This window comes from Emys orbicularis, chromosome 13 (genome assembly GCF_028017835.1).
Source record: "Emys orbicularis isolate rEmyOrb1 chromosome 13, rEmyOrb1.hap1, whole genome shotgun sequence".
NCBI lineage: Eukaryota > Metazoa > Chordata > Testudines > Emydidae > Emys > Emys orbicularis.
The window spans coordinates 42,394,053-42,416,481 of NC_088695.1; the positions used below are offsets into that span (position 1 = coordinate 42,394,053).

General features: G+C 40.3%; 1 protein-coding gene across 1 annotated transcript in view; it reads right to left on the reverse strand.

Moving 5' to 3' along the window:
• TEX2 (testis expressed 2) overlaps positions 1 to 21,877 on the reverse strand; it is a 109,512-nt gene extending 87,635 nt beyond the window's left edge. Inside the window, exon 1 of the mRNA XM_065415037.1 lies at positions 21,800 to 21,877. The gene's annotated coding sequence lies outside the window, so the exon portion shown is untranslated. The remainder of the gene's footprint in view (positions 1 to 21,799) is intronic.
• Between the last annotated feature and the right edge of the window lie 552 nt (positions 21,878 to 22,429).

The window sequence follows — 22,429 nt, forward strand, 5'->3', positions numbered from 1 at the left end:
CTTTGTTGAATTGAAAACGTCTAACTCTTCATAGGTGCTTCATGTAACTTTCCTAGTGAAGATAAGAAATTCTGCCACTCACTTGAATGGTTAAGATAGAACTTTTGAATAGCAAGGAGAAGCACACAGAAGTGTTGTGTATAATTTATTGGACTAAATTCATCCCCATGTAACACCACTGGAACTAATGGATTATCATCTATCATGCAAATCCACTGCCTCCAATTAATTTAGTCCATCACCATAACGTAACTCAACAGGATCTAAAAATAAAACTAAATATCAGAGGTCCCCCAACTACTACATCCCCATTCGTGATTCTCAATAAGTTATTAGCAGATTTGGAGTCTCCTTCAGATAATGTATTCCACAGTCAACCTCGATTGTTGCTCTCTTACATCTACTAGTCATTATTTTTAAATGAACTACACAGGCAGGGTCAATAATTACCACCTCATGACAAGTCCACAAAATCTTTGTATCAGACAAGGGATCCAGTTACCAGGGTACAGACAATGCTCTCACAGATCACTTTCCTACAGCATTTAAAAAAAAAAAAAAAAAGGATCAGGCTGTGTCTTAGGTTTGTGCTACCAGCTGCAGGGGTAAAAAAAGTGAGCTTAAAACAATATTTTGAATAGTTGGGTGTTTATAAGGGACATAATACAAAGAACACAATACACATTCACATAGGGAATAGCTGCAGTGGTCTGGAAAGCAACTCGAAGTAGCATGTAAATGAACTGAAATATCAATTATCTGATAGAAGAAGTCTAACGTGCTCAACAAAAGCCAGCACTCAGAGGAGATCACAGTATGCACATTACCATAGCCAAAATTGTCCCCCCCCCCTTACCTCTGCATAAAGAATCCAACTACAATTCAAAGGGGCAGATAAGAACATAAGAATGGCCATACTGGGTAAACCCAAAGATCTATCTAGCCCAGTACCCTGTCTTCCGACAGTGGCCAATGCCAGGTGCCCCAGAGGGAATGAACAGAACAGGTAATTATCAAGTGATCCATCCCGTCGCCCATTCCCAGCTTCTGGCAAACAGAGGCTAGGGACATCATCCCTGCCCATCCCGGCTGATAGCCATTGATGGACCCATCTTCCATGAACTTATCTAGTTCTTGCCAGAGGATGTTGTGAAGGCCAAGAGTATAACAGGGTTCAAAAAAGGAGTTCCACAGATTGACTGACTGCATTGTGTGGGGGGGGGGGAAAAAACTTCCTTTTGTTTGTTTTAAACCTGCTATTAATTTCATTTGGTGACCCTTAGTTCTTGTATTATGAGAAGGCGTAAATAACAATTTCTTATTTACTTTCTCCACACCAGTCATGATTTTATAGACCTCAATTATATTCCCCCTTAGTCGTTTCTTTTCCAAGCTAAAAAGTCCCAGTCTTATTAATCTCTCCTCATTCGTTGTATTCCCCTAATAATTTTTGTTCCCCTTTTTTGAACCTTTTCCAATTCCAATATATCTTTTTTGAGATGGGGAGACATCTGCACACAGTATTCAAGATATGGGCATACCATGGATTTATATAGAGGCAATATGATATTTCTGTCTTATTATGTATCCCTTTCTTACTGATTCCCAACATCCTGTTAGCTTTTTTGACTGCGGCTACACATTGAGTGGATGTTTTCAGAGAACTACCCACAATGACGTCAAGATCTCTTTCTTGGGGTCTAAATTAGCAGTTACCACTCATCATTTATATGTATAGTTGGGATTATGTTTTCCAGTGTGCATTACTGTGCATTTATCAACACTGAATTTCATCTGCCATTTTGTTGCCCAGATACCCAGTTTTGTGAGATCCTTTTGTAGTTCTTCGCAGTCTTCCTGGGACTTAACTGTCTTGAGCAGATCTTCAGCCGATGTAAACTGTCATAACTCTACTGAAGTCAATGGAGCCATGACAATTTACACAATTTACACCAGCTGAAGATCTGCCCAAGAATCTTTCTTTTTAAAGACCACACACTTCAGGAAGAGGAGGATTACCTCAGCAGATTTTGATTTTTAAAAAAAGTGTTCTCCTGGAAAGTAATAAGTAATTCAACATCCTGCCTAATGTTTCTCTCTCTTTTAGCTGTACCTTAAGAATATATACATCAAGGAAAGATAACAACCTTAAAAATTAATTTATTTATATATATTCCTCTTTCTTAAAATACCAAACCTGAGTTCAGGGCACTGTTTCTCTTCTGGAAAGTTACTTCAATTACTACAGGAGAATAGAACCCTGAACTCTGATCCTGGCAGGTAATGCCTTTCACTCCAACTAGAAAGGTGCAGACATAAAAGTATGTGATTTTGCCCAGAGATTAAAAACAAAACAAAGCCAAAACGAAAAACAAAAACAGGTAAGAGCATCTATAAAAAAAAAAAAAAAAAAAAAAAAAAGTTCTTAAAAATACCACCTGTAAAATGGGTAAAAATATTCACCACCTTGAGAGGATAGTTTGTTGAGCTTCATTAAAGCAGGATTATGTTTCTGTGAAAATGAAAAGCATGAGTATTAAGTAATGAATGTTTGTAAAGCTCTTTGATTGTTCAGAAAATTCTGAGATTCATGGATGAAAGGTTCTACAGAAAGTGCAAAGCATTATTCTACTTTAATGAAAGCTGTTTCAAACTATCACCCAAGAGACAAGCAAGATGGGTTGTCCAATAAAGAACAGCTTTTAAACAAAAGGTCAAACAAAATTGCAATGGAAAATATGGGGACATTTTAAAAGAGAGAGTCACCCCAGTGAGCTTTAGTGCAGGTAACACTGTACTAGAGGCCTTTATAAGTATTTCTAAATTCATACGAAGAACTTCATTTAGTGTTAGCTAAATTTGCTTTGTTCTACTTCAATCACATGTTCCTCAAGCACTGTTTTTCTTAGCTTTCCAGCATTGGGTGAACATGTTATTAAAGTAGAACAAAGCAAATTTAGCTAACACTAAATGAAGTTCTTTGTGTAAATTCCCCTAAGTTTTAAAGAAACTGTAAATCAGAGATGAAAAATAAAAAGCAAACATAGTACCTTACAAAGAATGACAACAATATAGCAACTAGAGCTGGGCGTAGAAAGGTAATCCCATTTCACAGAGGATTATGATATTTCAGAATTTAATTTTGTTCAACTTTAGAATGGAAATCGGAAGTCCTGAAGTTCTCTGTGAAAGGGAATGGAGCTCTGGCTCCAGGGCAGTTTGCCTGGTGGGCCGCCCCAGAGCTGGGGCCCTTCAAAGCCGTGGGCTGCCAAGGAGCTGTGAACCTGGGAGCCAACTATTCAAATGTGGACCACACTGAAAAAGTTTGAGATCCCCTGCAGTAATTGATTTTGACAATACATTTTGAGGGAGAGGTATTGTCTATCTAGTGGATTGACCACAGGAATGGGAGACAGGAACTTCTGAGTTCCTGTCCTGGCTCTGATCCCAACTTCCTGAGGATTTACATAGGATAAGACAGTATTTTTACAAAATGTAGCATAGAGAGGGCAAGTCGTATTTTAAACACATTAACTGGTTGAAGTGAACATTATGCTCCCCATAGTGTGGACCTTGACCAGCTAACGTTTTTCTCATACACACTTTTATGCTAGTCCAGGCAGGCCCTTACAGGGCTTGAGCAAGTCACTTAGCTTGCCTTACTTCCCTAAAATGGGGATGATATTAATGAACCTACCTCACAGGGGCAATATGTGGGATTCGTTAGTGCTTGAAAAGTGTTCTGCAGATGGAGAGAGCTACCAGTATTAGATATTTACTCTAGTACAAAAACAAAATATGAAAGAGATTAAACACACAATGTAGGTATAAACTAAAGTGAAATCTTCTTAGTGATGCAGGATGGGGTAAGTACGGTGCTGCGCGGAACTTTATTGCACAGGAGAACGAGTTGTAAAGAGCAAACAATCAGCTCCTCTTTAATCTGATGAAAGATTATTTCAAACTTCAGTGGATTAGTCTATGGTTGACAGGGCTGCCTGCATCAGTGATTAAATTAAAGGATGTTGTAAAAGCTTTTTATTTGTTGTTGAAGTGTCCAATAGAAAAACCAAGAAAGGATAGAATGTCCATTTTGGATTTAAAATTTTAAAAAGCAAAGCCTAACAGTCTCCAAACTGTATTATAACCAGCTTTATTTTATTCAGTTCTGATTCTTGGTCACCAAGGTGAAGCTACCTCTAGGTGAGAATACACAAGTATTTCCCCCTCCCTCCCAAGAGATTTACATAATAGAGCAAAACTCTTAAAATTTCAGTTTCACTTTTTTAAAAAACCATACTTACAGATTATACTGAAACAGACTAATCAGTCTAATGCCACCTGCACTTGCTCATAAATCTTTTATTTTATACAAAAATTGTTTTTCTTCCAAAAAGCATGTGCTACTATCCACCTCAAATCTTTTCTTTTTTTCCCTTTTAAAAAAGTAGAATAATTTGCATGCTAAATTACTGCACATGTAGCACTGGCATATTTGCCATATAAAAATATACAATATACAGAGATCAAATTCTGCCCCTATATACTAATCAGGCAACCCCATTAACAATAATGGTTTGCCCACTGAGTAAGCCAGGGCAAAATATAACTCAAGATGTCTAACTTTCACAAATTGAAAACTACTAAAAAACTAGGAAAGAGGTCTCCACATACAGGAATAAAGAGAATAGTGTAACGGACGTGATTTAAAATAAAGGGAGTTAACAGCAACAAGAAACTACAAATAAAAATGAGCAGCACTGGATTAGTCACTAACTTTTTACTCTCGGGGATCCTGAGTTCAAATATGAAAGGTCACTGAAAAAAAGCCATGGAACTACAGCTTTGCAAACCATAACTCAGATTACACCAAACATGGTCTTTGCTCAACAGTTATTCTTAACCACACAAGTGCCCTCAAGTGCCTCCTAATGAGATTTGCCTCCTTGTGTGTTTTTATTTTTCAGAAGAAGAAGAAAACTATTAACTTACATTTTTTCATATTTTACATTTATAATCATAATTCTGATTTAATGCCATTCAGAGGATTATCAAACTGCAGGATTAGTATTTTAAGGCTCTTTTATATCTGATGACAAGACATATTCCATTCATTTTTTTCAGTTAAACATTTCCAAAAAGGTTGTTCCAAGGGTTTATTTATTTTTGTGAACTAAAAGCCACATTTACAGAACCATCTAAAAATTTGTGTGATTAACAATCAGAGAACAGAATTGCACAGGATGCACCTTTCTAGGCAGCGAGGTAGTAATCTAAAAAGAGTTGCTGCTCAATCATTAGAGAAAGACAGTACCAGCCCAGTAGCTTCTTTGTAGGTTAGTGCAATTTGGAATTCACATATTTTACACTATAAACCTATTTTAAGAAATCACAGAGGTAAAGGAGAATGGGGGTGGGAGGAAGAGGCAGGGAGAATCTCTTTGCTCTCAATCTCTAATGAACCAAGGTAAGTGATGGTCAGCTATAACACAATACTCCCCATGAGTCATGGACACACACACTGCACCAAATGCTGCTTGTCTGCCTCTCACAAGCACTGCCACTGATTAACTATGGCCCACATGCTGTCATCCTCAGTCAAGCAAACTCCCCTTAATTTCAATCAGAGTATCTGCCATCCTCCTTGTACAAATGCGTCCCTCGATTTGTAACTGTATTTGTCATAGGTGGGTTAACTTCATTCACAGTTTGATTGAAAGAAAAGCCAAGGTTGTATTTAATGGGCTATCATCATCCTGGTTCCTACACTTTTTGTGGGTTTAGCTACACAATACCATGCAGTTCTAACAATCCCACTCCAAACATGAAGGCCCTGAAAACAGACAAGCAGTAGCTACTGCATCAGTTAACATGGGTCATTGCTGACAAAGGGTTTATGAATCACAAAAGGTTATTCCTGCCTCACCTGGGGGTGGGGGTGGGGAGGGAGAAAAAACTAAACTGGTCTTCAATAAATGCAAGCCATACATCTCAAGATTGGACAGAGAAAACACAAGCAAACCTGGAGGTCATGTCTTCCTGAGCAAGCGTTCTCAAATTTGTTCCTAGCGCTGACAGTAACTTAACAAGAAATTGTCTAGCGAATACCTTTTCTCCCATTCATTATTGGATGAGCCATGTCTCCTCTCATTCATATCCTTGTGGCAGCTACTGCAATGGCTTACATGAAAAAGTAATTGTAGAAAAGTATTTAATGGATTCTTAGCCTTTTAATGTGATTTGGCAGCTGGAAATGAGAAAAGCCAGCACCATATGACCAGCCAGCTCTCCATGGTCCATGGCCCACAATTTGGGAACCAATGGTCTAGTGGGCCAGGATTTCCCAAGTTCTGGCCCTGGCACCTGATCTACACTACAAAGTTGGTCAACCTAAGTCGATGACTTGCGTCAACCTAGTTGTGCATGTGAGCTAAGGGGCCACCTGCCTTTCTGCTATTTGATTCTTCCCTCGCCATGTAGGGGACAAGAACATTTCCATCCAGGGAATTTCTTTTGAACTATTGTGCTGGAGAGATGGACTTTGCCTTCCCTTCTCATTCTCACGCCCCCCACCCCACTTCAGCAAATGAGGCTCAGAGCTGGTCTACACTTACAGCGCTGCAGCTGCACCACTGTAGCATTTAGTGAAGATGCTGCTTATGCCAACAGGAGGGCTTCTCCTGTCAGCGTAGGTACTTCATCTCCCCGATAGGTGACAGCTATGTCAACGGGAGAAGCCTTCCTGTCAACATAGCGCTATCTACACCAGGGGTTAGGCTGGTATAACAATGTCACTCAGGGGTGCGGAAAATCCATGACGCAGTTATACTGATGTAAGTTGGTAGCGTAGACCAGAGTTCTGCTGCCCAAAACAACAGAGGTGCCAAGACCAGCACAGATCTCAGGAGAATCACAGGTGAAAGAAGCATCTGAACAGACACACAATAACCTTTGCTCTCCCTTCCCATGAAGCCAAGCAAAAAGCCACCAATCTAATAACCCTAAAGCAAGGTAGGGCAAAGGATCTTGCAATATAACCAGAGAGGATAAAGCTTTCCATAGCGATCATCTCACCTGTATAGAAAATTATTAACTTAATCTTTAAATCCTTTTAACTCTATGCTAGCCCACAAATAAAGACCTGATTTCTTTTCCCCCCACTGGTGTGTGAAGAGGCACAGAGGAAGCAACGGGTAGGAAAACACAATTTAGACTATCATGTTCCAGTTAGTGTGCCAAAGAGGGCACAAATTCTGATCTGATGCCCCTAATAACTATATCAATATCTATGGGGTTACATCGAGAGATGAGTGGGGAGCCAGCACACACTTTGGCTCTACTTTAAAGCAGCAAATTGTTAGATCACCTAAAAATAGCATTCAAACTGGGACTTTGACAACAAATTAAGGATGACCAGCCAGGAAAGAACACCAACAAAAACTCCAATAAAAATCAATACATATTTACGGCATAGGTAAATTAACAAGATATAAGGGAAGTGTATGATCATGCAGATGTATCCCTCCAGCTGTGCTAGAAAATCTGAGGCTATGGCTACACTGAGGCTTTTAGCAACACGGCTGTGCCGCTACAGCCATGATGCTAAATGGCACACAGCGTAGCTGCTGTTTGTCAGAGAGAGCTCGCCTGCTGACAAAAATCTTCCAACCCACACAAGCAACAGCGGCTTTGTCGGCAGGAGAGCGCTCCTGCTGACAAAGCGCTGTTCACACCGGCGCTTTTGGTTGGTAAAACTTTTGTCGTTCAGGGGGGTGTTTTTTTGTTTTTTGTTTTTAAACACCCCTGAACGACAAAAGTTTTGCCGACTAAGTGCCAGTGTAGACAAACCCCAAGTTTCTTAATGTAGGGATAGCTCTTCCAAGCCCATTCTTATGCAAAACTTGCAGTCACTCATGCAATAAGGACCAAAGAGGTCCATCAGTGGGCCTTCTTGTCTGAGGATTACTCACACGAGTAAGGATTTGCAAGCGCTGGCCTTTAAATATAACCCAGTAGCAAATCATTAGTATTCTACTCTTAAACAATATATCTATTTCCAAGTAATGTTCCTTTAGTTTTTAATTCAAAATGTGGAACATAAAATTCTCAGCCTAGATTACTATAAACTCGCAAAAATATGTAAAACTCAAAACTACGGGTAACTAACCATTTTGAAACATTAAAAATGCTAAACAGCACAATTAAAAACAGGATCTCTCTATGGGCACTCCTTACTATTGCTCATCACAACATATAGTTTTAAGACAGGAATTAGATTTTTTTTTTTTTTTTTTAAGTATGTTACAGACATGATTAGGGACAGATACTAAAATAATTCGTTGCTTAGGTCAGAAATCTGAAATTTTCTGGTCCATTGTCATATGCCTTTATTATACAAGTTTTCAGTGCTTTTGAACAGTGCTGGTTTTAAATGAGGATGTCGCTCCAAACAAGGAGGATAAAGCCAGCCCTGTGGAGGACCCAAATAAAGTATGACAGTTTAACAAGAAAATTAAATTTATGGTAAAAAAAAATTCAAGAGTCTAAATCTCACTGAAAGCAAATCTGATCAGGGATCCTGTCTGTTTTAGTGGGTTTGTAAATGCATATTTAATAGTACTTCACAAACAATGTGAAACCAAGATATGAACTTGGGATTTAGACAACATTCCAGACATCCAACTGATTTAGCTGTACTTATGATTCCTAATCTTTTGTATTGGTAGTATTAGAATTGTTAATTGGTCCTGGTTGCAGGTCAGGGCTAACATTCAGCTGCTACCTGAAGTTAGTGAAAATCCTCAACTATAAAACCTAACAGTTACTAGTCTAAATTAAATGCTAATGAAATCAGCAGCACAATTTGACCAGTCCTATTCAGTTTTTAGGTGTCATCGGGGGAAGTTAATAAACAAACCTAGATTGGTAGGTAGGTCTATGGTATCCATCACTATAATATGAGTGCTGTGGTTCACACCTTAGTATAAACTAAGCCAGGGGAAAGGACAAGATGCTGAAGAGGAAGCTCAGGGGAACCGGTAGACATTGAACCAGTCTTCAGCACTTACTTTGCCTGAAGATTAAAAGTTCTCTATTGTCAAACACTCTCCACTATCAGCAAATGGGGTGGAATGTTGAAATTAAGAAACAATGCTTATTCATGAAAAACTGTTGCCTCGCCCGTTACCCAGAAAATGACATTTCTTCTTTAGGAACCAAGAAAACACATGACATTTAACACCTTCTCCCCACCCCAGTATCCTAAGTAAGGTGGCAGGAAGTGGTAGCAAACTGTCAGAGACAAAGAAAAAGTAGTTTTAATCCACTATGATCAATAGGCATTGTACTGTAATGTTTGCTAGTTTTAGCATCCCTCCATTGGGCCCCAAGTAATGTGACTACTGTTAAATTCCTTTCATTTACTGAGAGTGTTTTTCTTTTGTATCTTAGTATTAAGTCTATTTTGTTTCAATAATCTGCCCAGATTCCATAGTTATTTGTTTTATTAATTCTGAGATAGGAATCTTTTATATGCTGAAATCAAAATAAAACATTAGGACTAATACTTTTGGGAGAGAATCTTGTATATAAGAGTGGTGCAAGCACTTTGTGGACCAAAGAGATTGTGGGCTCCACTCTTAAGAGACACCACTAAGAAACCAAAGAGCACAGGGCTGAAGCAACTGTAACAATTGGAGTCACTACAAAGGCAGTACATTTTTTACACAATGCATAATTAGCCCATGGAACTCCTTGACACTAGACAGCGTTGAGGCCAAGAGCTCAGTAGGATTCAGAGAAGGACTGGACGCATATAGATAAACACATCCACATTTACTGTAGATAGCAATTTAAAAAAAAATGCAAATAAAAACGAAATGTTTCAGTGTATAAACCCAACCACTAGCCAACAGGAATTAGCAAGAAACTTTCCTGTGGGCAGATTATTCCACTGCAGGGTTTCATGCACCTTCCTCTAAAGACAGATGCTGGCCACTGTCAAAGACAGGATACTAGACAAGATGGACCAATAGTCAGAACTGGTATGAATTTCTGTGTTCCGTTTGTGTACCTCAACTTCATGTTTTAAGCAAGGTGTGGGGTAATAGCCTTAGGACAGTGTGTTATATTAGCAGATATTACAGTTCAATAATAGGCTAGGGCACTTGCATAATAACTCCTAATTCCAAAAACATTTTTGTATACTGCATGTTTATTGAAAAGGCAACATGGTGAGGCTGATTATAGAGTATCTACCAGGTGCTGAGCAGGTTCAGTTCCTACTGAAATCAGCTGGAACTGAGGGTGCAGCACAAGATTTTAATACAATCAACACAGTAAACCACAGCAGCTAGCTATATGCATTTGAAGGATTGAACAAATGCAGCTTTGCTATCCACTTGGAATAAATAGGTTCAAATTATGAAAGACTAGCAGGCACTATTGCTCATGACCTGACTGGCAGAAATCCCCATAGTCAAGATGACAATTATTGTTGGACTGATAAAATCACCCTCCCACTGTTCCCCTTTCTCAATGGCCAGAACACTGGTGACATCCCGAGCGGAGTTTCACATCATATGTAATTACAGCGGCTCCAAGAAGAAAATTGCAATGGTAAGGAGAGGGGAAGCTATGTTTTCTTTCCTGCAACTGTTGCTCTCTTCTCTCAGCTACATGATCCATCTCAGCATGGGTCTTCTCCATTACAAAGCAGGGTCAGGAAGTTAAAGGGAAAATTAAAAACAAAGCTCACTGAAGGGTTTAAATAAATTAGATACTGGAATTTTTAGCACTCACCAAAAGTACTCTTGCCCCTCAGGTGAAGAGGTGGCTTCCAATGGGCAATAATGCTTGGCGCCACATAGCCAACCATTTTATGCACACACTACCTCCTCCCTCAACTCAGAGGGCAATTGTTTTCCACTGTATGTCGTAGCTCCAGTCAAATACATGTAAGGTACAAACATATAGTGAAACAGATCTAGATCCCCTTATTTTACTAGAAAATGGACCTCAGCCAGCATAGACAGCTACTGTCCAATCCTCCCAAATCAAATCATTCCTCTAGGCTGCTACATAAAGAAGATGCTCATATTCTGAATTCTGACTGGCTACATATGGAGCTGTAAAACGTGTAGGCAGATTTCATTTTGCAAATGTTAATCAACCTAATTTTCTCCATGACCCTATAGAGGACAACTATACAGTTGAAAATAAAAGATTGTAGGTGGGAATATGTATCCTACTTCCCTGTTTGTCTGCAGAAGTCACAGTGCAATAATGTATTAAAATCACTGTTCTACTATCTAAGATCAGCTACCATGTATGCAAGTTCCCTGTTTCCCCTTCACGGCCAATATTTTATAACTAGTCTAACTTGAGACTGAACCTGCAAAGCCTTACTTGCACCAACAGTCCTTACTCATATGATTAGCCACATTGACTCATTGGCAGCCAATTACCTTGGGTCCAATCCTGAGAAGTACTGAGCCTTCAACTCTCATTCAAGTTAGTGGCACATATGGCACTCAGGACTATGTAAGATCACGCCACTCGTACATCTGCCTGTAAAGTGCCATGAAGATCTACAGTGCAGGAAAAATAATCAGTATTACAAGAAACTGGGTCAAACCTAGGGCCTCAGCTACTTGATAGCTTTCATCCAATCTAATACATCCCACTGGTTTTCTTCCCCTACCCCCAGTAGAAATACTATGTAATTAAAAGCAGTGCTGAGAAAGCATTAGTTATTTTATGTCTTGATTTGCCTGGCAATAAGTTAAAGAACAGCAAAAGCCACCAGATGGACTCCAAAGGGCAATATAAAATAATTGTCTTAGATCTACATCCTTCCTTGTTCAATTACCCTATGTATATTATGCAGGTCATTCAGACTTTGATACATATTGCCATGCATGCTATCTACCATAAAATGTTCTAATGTAGAGCTCATAAAAATTACTCTAGTTGGTAGATATGCTGTTAAAGCTATCTACTCATACATCTCTATGCACCGGGGGTGTGGTTGTTTCTATAAGACTATTAATTGCTGAGCCAAACTGGGGGTGGGGTGGGGGGATGTGCACAGGTGGCAGCAACAGTTGCCTTGCAGCACCAGATAACACAGCAGCACTGACTGAAATCTGAGGATGTCATCCATTATTGTCATGTCTCTTTAACGAAGTCCCATTTCCAACAAACAAAAAGGGAAGTGAATAACTCCCCCTCCCCCCCCCTTTTTTTTTTTTTTAGGGGGAAGGGAGACTGCTCATGGAATACAGTAACTTTCACCTCATATCCGTCCATCACAAGTCAATAGTGACTAAAGGTGTAGTGTAGGCGATGGAACAGCCATCCTAAATATAATAATAACTAAGTTTCCATACAGTTCTTAGTAGATAGTGTCCATGTCACAAAAGTGACCACAACTGACATCAGTCCTTCATCGCAGCCTCAACAGCATGAGATGTGAATGGACCATGCAGACTGAACTACCTACTCATTGCTAAAAGTGGTCTTGCTAGGTCACCAATAGGCATTTTGCCTAGAAGGTGTGGAAAGAAAGGTTGCAGTGCCACTACCCGTGTTTATCCACAGAATGGGTACCAGAGAACTTGAAAGGGCTGTCAAATCACACACAGTATATTCACTAATTATAATCACTATGGAATCTAGTCACAAGAAGAAGTAAAAAAGAAGTACAAGGGAGAGAATAAAAGCCAAGGTCACTGGCCAGAAGTAAAGTAAAGTAGCATTCAAGATACAGGGGTTTACTCACTGTTAACATTCCTACAGTTAAGCGTCTGTTGGCATTTCCATTACAAGCCCAGATCCGGTTCGAGAGTTGTATAACTTAGCCATTTAAAAAAAAAAAGTCTGCTCCAGGCTGAAAGTTGGCATATAATGTCTCAGAGGAACACAGATTTTTAGGGGTTGTTGTTTCTTAAGTATTAATTTAGCTCTGCACATTTTAAAGGCATAGGATGGCAGAAATAACAGAAGTTCTTACAGTTAAATACTGTTTCTGCTCTTATAAATGTGGCATTTTAAAAAATAGTATTTTCAGGCAATTAATGTATATGGCCCCGATGCAAAGAATTGCTGTGCATGGTACGTTAGCGTGCTTATAACATCCTATGAGTCACTAAGCACCTTGCAGAACTAGGCCTATTGTCACCAAAAAGCAATGAGCAATAAATGACAATCACTTTGCACGCAGAGCTAGTCCTTTTCCTCTAAGTATCTTTCTTGTGATGCTTTGGAAATTATGCATATAATAGCTGCACTGTTTTAATATATATTCACAAAATATAGTATAATGGTACTGCAGGGACAGTTAGGGTATTTGTTCAGGATGTCTATTAAAGACACAATGAAACCTTTATTAATAAACATTTTATTCAATTCACAGCTACCGAAGGATTAATATTCAATCATAGGACTATTTCCCTTTCATCCCCATTTTTTAAAAATATTTCAATCTAGCCATGAAGTCATAAAGTTAAAAAAACAAAAAGTGAAAAGGACACCCAAAGAGCTATGGAAATTCAGTGCAAGAACTGCAAAGCTCTTTACAAAGATTAGCTTATCAGGTCTAACAACCCAGCTATGAAGACAGCAAGAGATACATAAGGATCATTACATCCACCACTGAAATGCATTTACCCCTGAGGTGGAACACAAGCAACACTATGCAACAGGGTTGGGACAGAAAGTGAAGAACACCAGCCAATTGAAATTGCAGGGGGACATTAAGGAGGCAAAATGGAATTACCTGACCTGGAATCTGGCCAGGCCACTGTGAGCTAGAAGTGCTCCACTTAAAATAAAGTTCGTATGGTGGCAGTGGTGTGGGTTTTTTGTTTTGTTTTTAAAAGAACTCAATTGTCTGGACTTTGGCTTTAGATCTCAGCCAGAGGATGAATTCTTCAATCTTTAAATCACAGAGATATGTGTTGGTGTTCAGAGGGGTTTCTAAAGAGTGGACAATCATATATATTATATACTGCAAATCCTAGGCAGAAAAGGGTGAAAAAGGAGTAAACCCAAACCCAGCTTACAACTTTCATACTATCTGGTTTCAGTATTACATATGAAATATTCTTTTATCAAACTAGCACTATTTCACTCTATGCATCTGAAGAAGTGAGCTGTAGCCCACGAAAGCTTATGCTGAAATAAATTTGTTAGTCTCTAAGGTGCCACAAGTACTCCTGTTCTTATTCCAAGGATGTAAGTATCTTTTCCCCCAAAGCATAATTCTTTCATATGGCCGCCAAAACATGGACTTTTTAATTCCCCAACATTAATTCCCATTTCTGAATCATAACAGAACAAAAACTACATTATTGCATTACATTATTAATTTCACACCATGAGTTCATTTCAGATCATGAAGGATAGGCTACATTTATGAAAGTTATAGTACTTTGGATGCAAGGGGCTAGAAGTACAATTTCAAAGCACTTCACAAACATGAATCAGATCTCAACAATTCTGCCAAGACGGTGTGAAACATAGTTTAAACTAAGGAAACTTGCCCCAACTCTGGAGACAGGCCTAAAATAGATCCCAGTTATCTTGATTCCTAGTCCTCTGTAGCCACATTTTAATGGGGTCACCAGGGCTCACTTAGACTTACTGTGGCCCAGGGACAAAGCCAAGCCTGAGGGCTTCAGTCTTGGGCAGCAGGGCTAAGGTTACAGGCCCCCTGCCTGGGGCTGAAGCCCTTGGGCTTCGGCCCCTTGACCTGGGGCAGTGGGGCTTTGGCTTTCCGTTCCCCCTCCCCCACCCTGGGTGGCAGGACTTGGGCAGGCTCAGGCTTCAGTCCCCCTTCCTAGGGTCCTGTAATAATTTTTGTTGTCAGAAGGAGCAATTAATTTTGAGAACCTCTGATCTATACCACCCTTCTGGGCTTTAAGGGAAAAATGCCAATGTTTGTTATATTTTATTATCTGTCCTTCAGAGTCACCTCTTCTCATCTAAAACACTGACTCAGAGAGTAGTATATTGGTCTGTACTTTTCGCAGCAAAACAATATTTTAAAAGAATTAAGGTGCAATAGAGAGAAAGAATGGTCTTGCAGTTAACATATAGGGATGGGAGTTGGGAGATCCAGGAGGGGAAGAAATTGAGGCTTAAATTGCCCTCTTTTCCCAATCTTATTCTCCTACCTCCTCCAAGGTATTAATGACAAACTCAGACCAGACCTCTAGATCTGATCTGACTACCACCAGACTTGCAGCAAGTTTAGATTTCAACTCTGCAGGTTAGGGACCATCTCTGCAAACTACATGCAAGACTGGCACTGTTCATCACTTCACAAGAAATTATTCAACCATCCAGCCCCATTTTGTTCCCAAATAATTTTCTGCTGTATTTCAGATTTTTCAGTATTTTCTGGTTGGGAGAAGACTGAATATGGTCCAGCAATAATCCATTTAAGACATTTTTCAAAACCAACCTCTGACTTTGGGTATCTCAAGTTTTGAGCACCCAACTTGGGACACTTGGACTTCATTTTCAGGGTGCTGACTACAAGCAACTCCAATTAAAGTAAATGGGAGTGCACATGCTAAGTAACTGTTAAAAGGTGGCCACAAAGCATCAGATTAGACATCCAATATAAGCAGACACTTCTGGAAAATTCAGGTGTTATCCTCTAACAGCCTCAATCTACAGCACCAAACTGAAGAGGAAGAAGACACTCCTTAATTATTTTGCTAAACAATTAGACATGTAAATATGGTACTATGAAAATGATCTGATACAATCTGTCACACCATGCCAGGCATACTTCGATTTTGTCAGAAAATTTTTGCTGCATTAGAATGCTCAGAATTTATTAGAACTCAATGCTAACATAAAGTAGCTCTGTGTCAGAGACTGCAATATGGCTTTGGCTCTTCTGGGAGAACTTAAACATAACCTCCAGTAATTACTTTCACCTGCCAGACAACAATAAATTTTTTTGCCAGTTTGATTTTATTGTTAAATATTAAAGTAACTAAAACGTTTTTTGCGTATGTACATTACCATCTGTAACATACAGCATAGGGAAAAAATGAGCATTATGAACTTATAATTAGCATTTAATATTGTGATGTTTATATTGAAAAGCAAAAAAAAAATCTTTAATAAAAAAATATGTTTGCAGAGAAGGGAAAGTTTCTTCCGTCTCTCGGGTGACGGACAGCCCATCCTGACAATCACTCTCTTTCCCTCGCTCCTGGCTGTCCAAGAGCTTCATCTCATCACATACTTACAGTATGCAAGATGTTGCCCCATTTGCTTTCAACTCTTTTTCTAAATCCCTTGTTCTTAGAATAGAGGCATATAAGGACATGGAAAGTTGCTAACTCCTGTTTTAATCAAATATATGGAGAGGGGAGGGTAAAAAAGCCTGTGGTTGTTTCTCTAGCAGCCTTGATTTAAGGATCACAAGCAGATAAAGTTAAGTCTCACAACATTCCATGTATTATTATTGCCATGAGCAAGCTAAGGCATAGAAAGATTAAGAAACTTGGGCTCCTCTGACCTTCAAATGTTCCCGTTCTTAATCTAACCACTATGCCACAGTCTTAAACTGGAATGGGATCTTAACCAATACAATCAAAAAAAGTTTCCTAACTTTATTGGTAAGAGCTTCACTTTAAACCAGCATTGTTTTGGGTTGTCAGAATATCTAATTATAGAGATAAACCCTCTGCTTTAAACCTATTGACCGTGCTAAGTTAATGGTAGAGGCTTCCATGAAAACAAGGGGATACGTTCAGTGGGACTTCAGAACTTTCCTGAATCAGGGTCTTTATTATATAAACACTTGAAAGTTTTCATGTTTACCTCTCTATCTGAAAACTGAAATAGTTAATTCTGTTCTACAGTCATGTGGTGGAAAGTCAATCCTATTGCTCTCAATAAGCAAGCTACTATAGTCAACAAACACAGCATCACTTAAATAAATTTGATATTTCTTTACTACCCAATAAAAACTAATATAATGTAGAAAGGAAGGAGGAAAACAGGTACAATACAGTGACCAAACAGGTAGCTTAACAAGTCTAAAATGCAGGTTTGTTTGAAGCAGATGGATGCTACAAAACCAGAATCAAATTCCAAGAGAGTTAACTAATCATTTCATCCTACTGAGGTAGTTAGTACTAGGTGATTTATTAAATGTGGGATTTTTCTACTAAGGATTTAAAAACCAGTGTTAAAAGTATTCTTTGTCATTGCAGAGATTATTGCACTCTCCACTCCAGAGATGCCTACATCTCAATGGTGCCAGGTTTAGGTACATATAAATGCTACAGGATGAAAGGTGCTTATTAATGTAATTTCCTGTCTGCATACACACAAAGTAATACAGAGAGTGTGTTAAACTGAAGTGATCAAATCAAATGACTGTTTTCAGGGGGCATAAGTGAAAGTTTAAGCAAAAGAAACCACAGGTTTAATATGCAGCTGAAAATTTTAAATCTGAAAAGGCCAGATAGATTAAGGCCAATGATTAGTGCCATATAAATATCAAAGGAGCTAAATTTACAGCTGTCATTTCTCCGTCAGAACATTGTCATTTTGCATTCTATATCCAAGTGGTGGCAACATGAATAAGGTCAGCTGAACATTCAGAGTTGCAAATCTGGGATCGCCAAACACTACTAAGAGTTATACTAGATCAAGGTTTAGACTTTCATAGGAAGAATCTCTCACTACCTACAGGGGTAGAGCCAACCCTGCCCTCTTACTTCCTTCATCTGCCCTCTGAATTACAAAGCCTAACACTCCTGACCTGCAGTATATTCAGCTCCTTCCTAACATTTTCCATAAAATCCTTCTGCATTTCCATCCTTTAGTCTTGTCTTTCCTGCTGAATACGCAAAGTAGAAATCATTCCCTCCTAGAACAGTGTATACATACAAGGGGGTCACTGAACTAAGTTATTTTTATTGTACCTCTCTACTCCTACATTATTCTATTCACCTCTCTCATCAATATACTGTCCTGCCTGAAGCACCACATGATGCTCTACAGCTTTTAAGAAGAAAAATATTTTGGATCATACCATCTTCTGCTCAAGGATATCAGAGTGCTTGAGAGGCATCCATTAATTAAGCTTCAGAGTAGCAGCCGTGTTAGTCTGTATCCGCAAAAAGAACAGGAGTACTTGTGGCACCTTAGAGACTAACAAATTTATTAGAGCATAAGCTTTCGTGGGCTACAGCCCACTTCTTCTGATGCATCCGAAGAAGTGGGCTGTAGCCCACGAAAGCTTATGCTCTAATAAATTTGTTAGTCTCTAAGGTGCCACAAGTACTCCTGTTCTTTTATTAATTAAGCTGGCGAACAACCATCATTATTTCATCTGTGGGAAAATGGAGGTGCTGAGATTTGAGTGACTTGCAAACTCATTAGTGATCCTGGGCAGCAGGGCCAAAAGCAGAACCCACATCTCCTGACTCCCAGTCTTTTAACCACTAAACTATGCCTCAATAATAAGCTAATTTTGCTTCTCCTCCCTCCCCAGGCCTGCTCCTCCAACTACTCCATCATATTTAAAATCCCACTAGGTCTCAGTTCCATTTTTACCTAGCTGTATCATATTAAGAACTATAACAGAATGAAGTTTGGTCCTTCAACCTCTGTAGGATATGTCTGCATTCTAAATCTAATACACACCACTTCAAACACATGGGGGCTTGCTCGTCACTGGGCTCACAACCGGCCCTCAGTAAGTCTCACACAGCTCAAAGTTGTTGGCTTTCTGGGCATGCGGCAAGACTTTACCTCTTTTCCCAGATTTCACCTAAGGGGTTGAATGAGTGGAGAGGTGAGAGCTGGAGTCCAGATGGATTGACATTCACAGTTATTGATTATCAGGAAGGTTTTAGCATATAATGTTTATAAATCTAGAGCAGGGACAAGGGGACACAATTACACTTTTCCCTGATCATTGCCCCTTTCAGTAGACTAATATGTTGCTACATATTTCTCCTGATGTTATGTTCTCTTCACTGTCTACCTCCCTTCATTTGTTCCATATTGTTCTCTTCAAATTTCAGTAAAGCCCCTAACCCACCTTACTGCCATGTAACATATCAAATATTTCTGTCCATAACTGTATAAATTGCCTGTCTCACTTCATACTCATTACATCTTTTTATCTACATCATCCCACAGCTATCTAAACAGTTGTGTAGAGAAAACTAAATATTCTCTAGTAGCATTTGAAACTCAAACACTGATATGATAAAAATATGAATATGAAACTAACTATAAAATAGAAGTGCAAGTGACTTCTTTATCCAAAAGAAATAAAAAATAAATAAAGATCATTAATGTGTATTTTTAAAATTCTTTCATTTTTAATATTCTAAGGTACTTGTATTATGTTGTAAAAGTTTGTTTTTACCTATTGTAGTTAATAGTGTTCATTAAATATTCCCCCATATTCTCTATATATGATAAAGAATATGTTTACTTTGCACCTGAAATGTCAAATTTAATTATATGATTCGGATGCGAATAGTTCTTGGCCCATGACAAGAGCCAAGTAATAATACTACTATGATTTTTTTAACTTGACAGAAAGAGGCAGATTTAAGCCGCCAATCAGAACCATTCAGACCACTACCTCCATAGAAGCCCATTGAGAGGTCACCCAAATGGATCAGCTTGCAGAACAAGGTCTTAAGTCAATCAAAACATGTAACCCCCCTCATATATTATGGCATATCACAACAAACACTTAAAGGCTGACTTCTTTATTCCACAAAACTTTAACTTTACTTTCTTCTGCTGAAATTAAAATGCTTATACTTCTCAAATACTCTATTTTTAAGAGCGATCAAGTACTCACTCTAAAAATAATCTGAAGTTACACAAATATTTTCACTTTTTAAAGTACATAACGTTTTTCTAAATTCCAGTTAATGTTATAACTTATTGTATAAAACAAACCAGTGACATTGTGTGGTTGTTTTGGTTTTTTAAGCCACACAAACAAGATAGTGAAATTGGCATGTATGGAGACAAACAAGTATGACAAAGCAAACAGGACGATAGGTTTTATGGATTGGGATTTTCAAAGGTGATTAAGAGAGCTAGGCACTCAATTCCAACTGAATTTCAATGGGAGCTGGGCACCAAGCTACCGCAGGCCTTTCTGAATCCAAGCCACGGTTCAGAACACATTTGTGGATCAGGTATACGCTAGCAAGAAGTTTACACCCAACGTTTAGAGGGAACTTTGTTATTATTTATTTATTTATTATATATATATATATAGTTGCAAAACCCAATTTTAATGCCAACTAGAATAATGTCCTGGGATTTAAACACTGAACATCAATGGAGGAACACTAACATAGCAGTTCTGAGAATTAATTGCAGGAGAACCAGAAGGCGCAATGGACAAAGCCCACTTTTATTGAACAGAGTAAAGCACTAAAACAAAACAAAAAAAACATCAATACTGAAGAGTAAATTAATTTTTTTCAAAGTTTCAACAATTATTATTTGAAGGTTATTAACAGTAGAGGCCAGGAAACTTGTTTTTAAGTTAGGATAGTTTTTAAGATTTAAACAGTGTTCCTGTCAGGTTACATACCACTGAATACTAGTATCAAACTAGATTCCAATTTCAGTTACATTGGTGTGTAAATCAGGAATAACTCCACTGACTTCTGAATCTGAACTGATCAGAATCCAACCTAATAGAAAAAAATGGCAATCCTGATATATCTGACCAGAACCGCGCATTGCTCACCGGAAGGCAACCATCCAACCCCTCTTAATAGTAAGTGGAAAACAAAACAAAAACGTGATAAAGCACCGTTCACTAAGTCTGCTTTCAGCTGTGGCATACAGGCACGCAGCGTACGTGACATTAAGTACAGACCAACGTAATCTATATCGGGATGAAAACTGGCTGTTCTTCAAGTACTCTCTCCTGTTGCGGCTGGGGCTGTTCCCTGCATCGCAGGCTGGCTACCTGTGAGCTTCAGCTACTACAAGCTACAGAGACAGACATGATACAGCCTTCCTCCCAACTCCACTGCTGAAATCAATATGCGTGTCTGTCGCCTACGGGAACAAGGGGACAGATAACCTAGAGCGATGGATTAGGCTGCCTCATGGCGAAAGGGGAATTTTGACGGGAAGGTCACTCCTCCAACTGCCACCTCCCTCAACCACGTTAAAGTTCCCTTGACAGTCAGATCTCTAGACACCCAGCCCAGATCAGACCCTTACAACAATCCTGACAGTGACCCCCCCACACACACACCCCACTAAAAATTCTTCCACCCAGAGTCCCCTACACCCTAGGGAAACCCAGAGCCCCAATACAAGCTCTGTTACCCAGACTCCCCCAAATAAACACCCTGGCGCCGAGCCCCCTGCTACCCCAGTCATCACCCTGTCACCCCACCGCTGCCCAGAGCCCCAACACCCCAGTCATCACCCTGTCACCCCACCGCTGCCAGATCCCTGTCATCCCAATAAACACGTTGCTGCCCAGAGCCCGCCTCGCCCAACCCTGCCATGTGCCGCCCCAGAGGGGCAGCTGCGTATCCTCCCCTGCGTAGGCCCAACCAGGCTACTGTTACCTCCGAGGCCGGAGGTCTCCTCCTCGGCCAGTCCCGGAGCCTGCAGGAGGCTGCCGGGCTCCAGCGCCTCAGCCGGGGCTCTGCAGCAGGCGCTCCCGCCCGGCAGGCTGTAGCTGTGGGAGCGGGAAGGAGGGCGGTAGAAAGCCCAGTCCGGGGCGGGGGACGGGAACCAGCCCTGCCCCTCTTACCTTATCGCCGGCTCATGGTACTGCTCTGCCCGGGGTGTGGGTGGCTCCAGCGTCGCCCTGCCCGGTCCCTCGCTGCCAGGCCAGCCCCGAGTCCCGGCGGCGGCAGGAGGAGGGGGGTGGCAGAGCTGCCTGACGCGACGCGGCCAATCCAGGCCTGGCGGTGGGCTGGGCCTACCACGGCAATTAGCTTGGCTGTTAAAGGCACAGGGGCCACGGCGCGGGGCGCTCCCGCCGGACGGGGGGCCCAGTGTATGGGGGGGTGGAGCGGAGCTGGGCTCCAGTGTATGGGGAGGGTGCTGTGTTCCAGTGTAGTGGGGTGTATGGGGGGGGAGCTTGGATCCAGTGTAAGTGGGGTGGATGGGGAGGGGAGCTTGGATCCAGTATAGTGGGGTGGATGGGGGAGGGCTTGGATCCAGTGTAGTGTGGTGTATGGGGGGGTTGGATCTAGTGTAGTGGGGTGTATAGGGGGTGCTGTGTTCCAGTACAGTGGGGTGTATGGGGGAGGGCTTGGATCCAGTGTAGTGTGGTGTATGGGGGGGTTGGATCCAGTGTAGTGGGGTGTATAGGGGGTGCTGTGTTCCAGTGTAGTGGGGTGTATGGGGGGGAGCTTGGATCCAGTGTGGTGGGGTG